This window comes from Bison bison, unplaced genomic scaffold (assembly GCF_000754665.1).
Source record: "Bison bison bison isolate TAMUID 2011002044 unplaced genomic scaffold, Bison_UMD1.0 scf7180017863882, whole genome shotgun sequence".
Lineage (NCBI taxonomy): Eukaryota > Metazoa > Chordata > Mammalia > Artiodactyla > Bovidae > Bison > Bison bison.
This window is the reverse complement of record NW_011494454.1, coordinates 12,040-20,660: the sequence shown is the minus strand read 5'-3', so window position 1 is coordinate 20,660 and position 8,621 is coordinate 12,040. Positions and strand designations below refer to the sequence as shown.

Genomic DNA, 8,621 nt, shown 5'->3' with positions numbered 1-8,621 from the left:
AGATCCTAGCCAGTCTAATTTTTTCATAGTTATGAAATTATATGTAAATCGATATGAAAAGCAGAATTGATCACTGAAAGATTTATAAAGTTAGAATTATAAATTGAATATAATCCACTTATATCTTCAGTTACCACTTTTCTTTGTTTTCATGAACAGAACTGACTATTTCAAGAGGAATACTTAAGTATTTATCAAAAATTGCACAGAATTATTTCCATCCATGGAGTTGAATGGATTAACAAACACAATATGTATAAGAAGAACACAATCTTGGGGGTAAATCAGGAGAACACATTTCTTGTTAAATGTGAAGGAAAATCTTAGCACAACTTGATCCATAGTAGTTGAATTAAATGGAATAATCTTCCCTATCATGCCTACTAGCCTGAGGTCTCAAAATCTACTTCTTCTTTTACTTCTTTCCTGTCTTAATAAACTTTTGATAGCAAAGCAAGCAATATTTTATGACAAAGAAAATAGCAGTTGCCACACAGGCTGGCCGGAACCCAATCACATCCAGAGAATGGTACTGGTACAAGGTGAGGTCATGGGTGGCTGGTCACAGGTGCTTAGCTCCTTTGTGGTGCATGACAAACTCGAACCAGAAGACTGCTCAGTCCAGGGACTTCATAGGCTGAGTGGTTGATAATCACATAGCATTCTCTTTATACCTGAATGGAAAACAATGTGATATTAATTTATATATTAAATTAGAAAAGATAAATATGTGAAAGTTCCATGCAGATAGAAGAAATATGTGCCTCTTAGAGAGGAAGAATGATAGATTATTTTCTTCAGACACTTTATCTTATGGGATAAAATTTGTTAAATGAAAAGAATTTCAAGCTATGAAGAAAAGAGAGAACATGGGAGAGGAGAAGTATTTATAACCCAAAGAGTGGGATGAGTGAAGGCTCACAGATGGCAAGAAGAATATAGAAAAGAAATGAGAAAGGAAAAGAAATACATGATCTGAGTGTTCAAAGCTTGAGTTATCCAGTAAGCTTTTGTTAACAGACCTAAGAGACAAGTTTTACAATACAATCATAATCAAGAAATAGGAGGCAAATTCATGATGAGGTTCAGAGATGCATCCACTCAGAGCTGATCAGGAGTTGGTACTGACCAGGAATTGATTCTGACCTTATTTTAGGTAGTAGTAGTAGTAGTTTTAGTCACTCAGTCGTGACTGACTCTTTGTGACCCCATGGACTATAGCCTTCCAGGTTCCTCTGTCCATGGAATTCTCCAGGCAAGAATACTGGAGTGGGTTGCCATTCCTTTCTCCAGGGGAACTTCCTGACCCAGTATCGAACGAGAGTCTTCTGCATCAGAGGCAGATTCTTTACCATTTGTGCTAAGTTTGGGTTTAGCTTATTTCAGTGGAGTAGAGGTCAAAAGTGTGGAAGTGGATTGTCTTGGTTTGAAGATACTTATCTTGTTGCCTACATTTTAATTCTTTCTGTTCCTTACTTTTTCCTTTTTAAATGGAGTGCTTAGGAATAGTTTCTTATCTGAATCTTTGGAGGATTAGTAAATTGATTCTTAGAGGTATTCCTAGAATATAGTAGCCTTTTAGAAAATGTTTGCTAGTTTTATTGTTTTTACTGTCAATCACTTTAGAATCTGGAGAAGGCTCAACATTTCACTTTCAGCCTTTGCAGTTACATTTGTTTCTACTGTTGAAATGATGATGGACTAGCAGACAAGGAAGAAGGGGTAAAAAAGAAATATGGCTCAGGAACTCTGGATCAAAATATGCTACAACATGACACTGTAGTGAAAACTATTGAGTTAATTTCTCTCCATATTCTGTAGAAAACACAGGGAGAGCACTAGATTTTTGGGAAGAGGGCAGTAAACCAGAAACATTTTTGTTTTACCGTAGGAAAAGACTTGGGGCTACCTGGTGGCTCAGCAGTAAAGAATCCGTCTGCAATGCAGGAGATGGTGGGGTCACCAGTTCGATGTCTGGATTGGGAATATCTCCTGGAGGAGGGCATGCAACTCACTCCAGTATTCTGACCTGGAGAATCCCATGGATGGAGGAGCCTTCTGGGTTATAGTCCATGGGGTCGCAAAGAGTTGACACTCCCTGCATGCACACAGGGAATAACTATAATGAGAAGTTACTTAGTATATACAAAAGACTTAGTACAGAGTGTAAAGTTTCATAAACATTCAGTATATATCAGGTAATAATGTATTTTCATTTTTGGACACCACCTTTACAGTATTAAAGATTAAGAAATGTAAAAGATACTAGAGAGATGTACTTCTAATAAAAACCACCATATGAAAGCTGTATCTCTTAAAAAAAGAATAAAATGTGTTTCTTATGGTACTCATTTAGTCTAATATTTATGCTGAAATACAAATTAAATAGCACTGATTTTAAGAGAGAAATGTTGATTGTGCTATTATTACCAATATATTCTCAAAATGTTTTTTTTTTTTTTCAAAGTCATTATGAAACAAATGGGGGAAAATATATATCACAGTTATGATATTAATACTAAGAGTATTGCTGAAATTAATGTGTATCTTTAAATGATTTGGTAACCCAATATTCCTGGTTTCAAAATATCTGATTTTTCTACAGGAATATCCCAATGTATCTCTTCAAGTCAATTGCTTTTTGATTTTACATTCTTCCAAATAAGACAAAACAAGCACAATGAAAAGAATCAGAATGTATTTTCACTTATAAATAGTATCTACATAGTTGTAGTTGGGTAAATAGAAAAGTTCTAGCTTTTTGCCACTTACTAGAGATGGGGTCAAAATCATAGTACATAATACTTGGGATGTCTTAGATGTAAAGGGAATTTGAAGTTGACCAAATCATGGTGGCTTACTGAGAATAAACAATCTTAGAAGAGTTGAAAACATTTGAGGAGCTCATTTGCTAAAAGAAATCTATGACCGTGCAGGTGAGTACTCTTATAATATTAATTGTTCCTGCTCTAATCTTGTTCTCAATATTTCCTGTTACCTTTGTTAATCCTCCTGTTACCATTGCAGTGATTCATCACATTCTAATGATTAGCTCTTTCAAAATTTCTCCACTATCCTTAAAACTCTGACAAACCTTTTCCCTAAAAGCACCAGAAAAACTTTTGTGACCCTAACAATAAGTTACTGATTACTGTTTCAAAGTATTGAGCAAATCTTACTCCTCATTGTGTTTATATGAAGACTCACTGCTGGCTTCCTGGTATTCCTATGAAAACTTCTCTAGAAATAGTATCTAATAAAGAAAAAATTATATTCACAAAGGATTATCAGTGGCTTGCTTCAATGCATTAAGAAAATCTGATCTTGACACTGTTTCCAAGCCTAATCTAACAGCTGTTCCCTTGACCTTCATTTGAAGGATGTTATCAGGTTGGTCAACAAACATAAGCAGTCTCACCATAGGGATCCCATGGTACATTGGGTAATAAATGCCATTTGTTCTACCATATAAAGGCTTTGGTTTTTCAATGTCTTAGGATTGAATGAATTTCAGTAAAATTATTAATTATAATAGTGAGAAAATGAGATATGAACATTATAAAGTAACTGAAATAAGCAATGTCTTTTAGATAACAGATGATTATACATATGAAAGCCTGTTTAAATTGCTTCACAACACAAAGCAAGAAACCCCTAAGTCTGCCGAAGAGGTAAGTGAAGACTTCATGGAAGAAGTGCTTTGTCAAATAACTTCACAAATGAATTCATGATTGACAGGTGAACACCTTAAAAGAACATTCTGGGTAAAAGAAATCACATATGCATAAAAAGGGAACATTCAGAAATACAGTTCTTAAAGAAATAGAGAAATCATTTAGTCTTATAGGAATGGTGTCAAGGCCACGGGAAAGGTAATGGTAGTGGCAGTAGAACCAGAGAAAGGAAAAATATTTTCTCGTGAAATGTGTAATTGCCTTGAAAAAATGATTGTGGATTTTTTTTTTTCTGAAAAAAATGAGAGTCATTAGTAATAAAAAAGGAGCTGTTTTTATTTTTATTTATTTTAAAAAATACCCCTACACAGTAATGGACAAAATTCTCCAAGCCAGGCTTCAGCAATACATGAACCATGAACTTCCATATGTTCAAGCTGGTTTTAGAAAAGGCAGAGGAACCAGAGATCAAATTGCCAACATCCACTGGATCATTGAAAAAGCAAGAGAGTTCCAGAAAAACATCTATTTCTGCACTATTGACTATGCCGAAGCCTTTGACTATGTGGATCACAGCAAACTGTGGAAAATTCTGAAAGAGATGGGAATACCAGACCACCTGACCTGCCTCTTGAGAAACCTGTATGCAGATCAAGAAGCAACAGTTAGAACTGGACATGGAACAACAGACTGGTTCCAAATAGGAAAAGGAATATGTCAAGGCTGTATATTGTCACCCTGCTTATTTAACTTATATGCAGAGTACATCATGAGAAACACTGGCCTGGAAGAAACACAAGCTGGAATAAAGATTGCCGGGAGAAATATCAATAACCTCGGCAATGCAGATAACACCACCCTTATGGCAGAAAGTGAAGAAGAACTAAAGGTCGTCTTGATGAAAGTGAAAGAGGAGAGTGAAAAAGTTGGCTAAAAACTCAACATTCAGAAAACTAGGATCATGACATCTGGTCCTATCTCTTCATGGGAAATAGATGGGGAAACAGTGGAAACAGTGTCAGACTTTATTTTTTTGGTCTCCAAATCACTGCAGATGGTGACTGCAGCCATGAAATTAAAAGACGTTCACTCCTTGGAAGGAAAGTTATGACCAAACCAGACAGCATATTAAAGAGCAGAGACGTTACTTTGCCAACAAAGGTCTCTAGTCAAGGCTATGGTTTTTTCAGTAGTCATGTATGGATGTGAGAGTTGGACTCTAAAGAAAGCTGAGCACTGAAGAATTGATGCTTTTGAATTGTGGTGTTGGAGAAGACTCTTGAGAGTCCCTTGGACTGAAAGGAGATTCAACCAGTCCATCCTAAAGGAGATCAATCCTGAGTGTTCATTGGAAGAACTGATGTTGAAGCTGAAATGCCAATACTTTGGCCACCTGATGCGAAGAGCTGACTCATGTGAAAAGACCCTGATGTTGGGAAAGGTTGAGGGCAGGCAGAGAAGGGGATGACAGAGGATTAGATGGTTGGATAGCATCACTGACTCAGTGGACATGAGTTTGGATAAACTCCAGGTGTTGGTCATGGACAAGGAAGCCTGGCATGTTGCGGTCCATGGGGTGACAAAGTCAAACACAACTGAGCAGCTGAACTGAACACAGGAGAAAAAAGAGATATAAGGAAAGAATTCAGATATAGAACAATAATTCATGAAGCTACTGAATATTTCACTGTGAGAAGTAATTACAGGCAAAGTAAAGATTTTTTTTATTTTGAACATAAGGGACATGACCAGTTATAATACAGTGCCAACTGTCACATTTTCTCCTTTCCCCTTCTAGGGTTGGGAGTGAAAATACAGAGCTAAAGTTTTCTCTTTGAGTGTTTCAATAATAAACAGTTGATAAGTTTGTTTCCTAATGAAGTACTATCACTCTGCTCAGCTGTTATTCATGTTTATAGCATTTGTTCCGCCAGTTTTTACCAAGATGGTCGTTCTGGAGGATTCAGCTACACAGCCAAATATTGGGTCCTAAGGTGTCTGGCTTCTTGCCATTGTATCTCTGTAGAACCTGTTGGGGTAAAGGAAATACCTTATTCAGTGAGTTTAAAGTTATAGCATTAGAATTCTGAAGAGATTAAAAGACAACTAGTTAAATGTCTTCCACATGGTGTGTCAGGAAACAAGTACAAGAGCTCTTAAGTCATGACAACTACTAATGCACTGACATTAGTAGAAGTACCCATATTTTACATACTTATTACTATGTTCAGTCAGGTATGGAATATAATCATGAATTTCTACACATGATGGCATAGACAAAAGAAATTTTCAATGCCAAATTTAGATATTTAAAAAAATTGCTAGATGGTCTTTATTCTAATATAAAAAGACTGGGAAATTTCTAATAATCTATATACTTTATTGCTTTATTTTATTTTCTTCTAAATTTCTTAATTTTTATATTTAATTTTCTTAGTTTTCTTAATTTCTTAAATTTTATGTCTTCTACCCTCAACCCTCATAGTTTTACACACATTATTGACAAAGTTTCAGAATTCATAAGTTTTATAATGCTTAGATGTTCATTATATATATATATATATATATATATTACTTCCTTGGTGGCTCAGACAGTAAAGTGTCTGCTTACAATGAGGGAGACCCAGGTTCAATTCCTGGGTTGGAAAGATCTTCTGGAGAAGGAAATGGCAAACCACTCCAGTACTCTTGCCTGGAAAATCCTCATGGATGGAGGAATCTGATAGGCTACAGTCCATGGGGTCGCAAACAGTTGGACACGACTGAGTGACTTCACTTTAATACACTAACTGTCATTTTCAAATATGATACTCACTGACATGCTACAGAAAAGAGTTAACTTATATTCACTTGTTAATATATCTTTTCATAGATATATTTTACTCTTTTGATATACAAGGAAAATGCATGTGTAATTAGCCATTCAAGAGAAATAACTTTCTGTTCATTTATAATTTAGCAATAATAAGTTAATGTTACTTAGAAAGCATACCTTCTTAGATTACAGATTGTAAGCATTACTTCCAAAAAAATAAAAACTAGCAAGTTTTGTCATGAACCCAGAGTATTACCACATTTATTAGGTTTGGAAATAGTTTAAATTTAGAAAAGAAGAGCTTGTTGGTAATTTATACATATGAATAAGGTTATTGAAAATATCCAACCTCATGATAATAAAATTTATTCAGCTGACCTTGAATGCTTTAACCACAAACACAAAGCATTGAAAGTAGCAATCATTTAGTTTCTATGCTGCTGCTGCTGCTGTTGCTAAGTCGCTTCAGTCGTGTCTGACTCTGTATGATCCCATAGACAGCAGCCCACCAGGCTCCCCCATCCCTGGGATTCTCCAGGCAAGAACACTGGAGTGGGTTGCCATATCCTTTTCCAATGCATGAAAGTGAAAAGTGAAAGTGAAGTTTCTATGCCCAGTACCAAAGTAAGGTACCAATTTTGGAATTCCCAATCAATTCTCATACACTGGATTATAATTTATTGTTTTTAACCTCTATTTGCTATGTGAATATAAAGTAAGTTTAGTTTCTCAGCAAAATAAAAAGAGCATAGGTTATTAGGAGAAGACTGCAATATCAGATGTCAAACTAAAAGAGTAGTTCACAAATATCCAAAGACCCCAGGGGTATTTTATACATTAGAAAATAAGGTATCACTCTATTTTATGGAGAAAGTGGCTGCTAAATATTTTCCATGCCAGTCTTCCTTGTGCCTCATGCCTTCTTATAATCCTTTCTTCCTTCTCAATCAGGAGGGACAATGTGACAGGTTAGAAGCAGAGTCCATTAAGGGCCAGACCTTACAATGCACAGGGTTAACTAAACGGCAAAGACCCATCTTCTCACTTTCTCTTTGATGTTCCTGCTTCAGACTTTGGCAGGGTTCAGTCAACCAGGGAGGCCGATATTTCTCTTTTTCTAAGTCTTTGCGCTGGTTGGGTATCTGGAGGCAACTTGGGGAGCCCTGGCCATCCTTTCTCTGTTCAGGACCCTGAGAAGCACACTGATAGGGCTATTCTAAAATTTGGGGGAAATGAAAGGGGCCAGGGCAAATACAATCTGCATAATGCATTCCAGACTTTTATCACTATTGCATAATATCATTGTGTTACTGCACGTACTGTTAAAATTTAACTCTTGAGAACATCTGTGTGTGTACTGTCCTCAGGAGTCCTTCATTCAAGAGGAACAAATGACAAAGCAGAATTTGGTGATTTACCTTTCAGTCCACAATCCCATTATATTTCACACAGTATCTCTTAAATATTTTTCTTTATAATAATGTTAATCCACAGTGTTGTTAATAAAAGACACTGTACTACTGTAGCACTTGCCATGTGTATTTTGGCTTTTATAAATATCTGAGATAAGTTGGAGCTGTCATAGTAGTTTACCTTCTTGCAGAAATTGTCTGTAATCTGACTTTTTACATTATTGAAACAAGTTATTAAATAGTTTTTAACTATTAAGCTACTTTGCCTACCTTATGTGGAATCTGGGCAAGAGCTGATGCAATCATATTGGCTCTTTCTTCTTTTATGTTAGTGACCATTGACCCCAAAGAAAATACCATAATACCTTTTTCTCCAGAGCTCTTGGCAAACTCTTCCATATCCTGGGAGGAAAGAATTTGCTTCATCACAAAGGATCAATAGCATAGCAACCAATATTGAAATGATTGCTGCAAACAATTAAAGGGAGAAAAATCAGATATGGTCTGGAATTATTAGAGTTGTAGATTTTTTTTTAAACTTTACAATATTGTATTGGTTTTGCCATATGTCAACATGCATCCACCACGGGTATACATGTGTTCCCCATCCTGAACCCCCATCCCACCTCCCTCCCCATACCATCCCTCTGGGTCATCCAAGTGCAACAGCCCCAAGCATCCTGTATCCTGCATCAAACCTGGACTGGCGATTCGTTTCTT

General features: G+C 36.1%; 1 pseudogene; it reads right to left on the bottom strand.

Moving 5' to 3' along the window:
* Window positions 1-5,637: 5,637 nt before the first annotated feature.
* The window catches only part of LOC104984111, a 7,604-nt pseudogene continuing 4,620 nt past the window's right edge, over window positions 5,638-8,621 (bottom strand).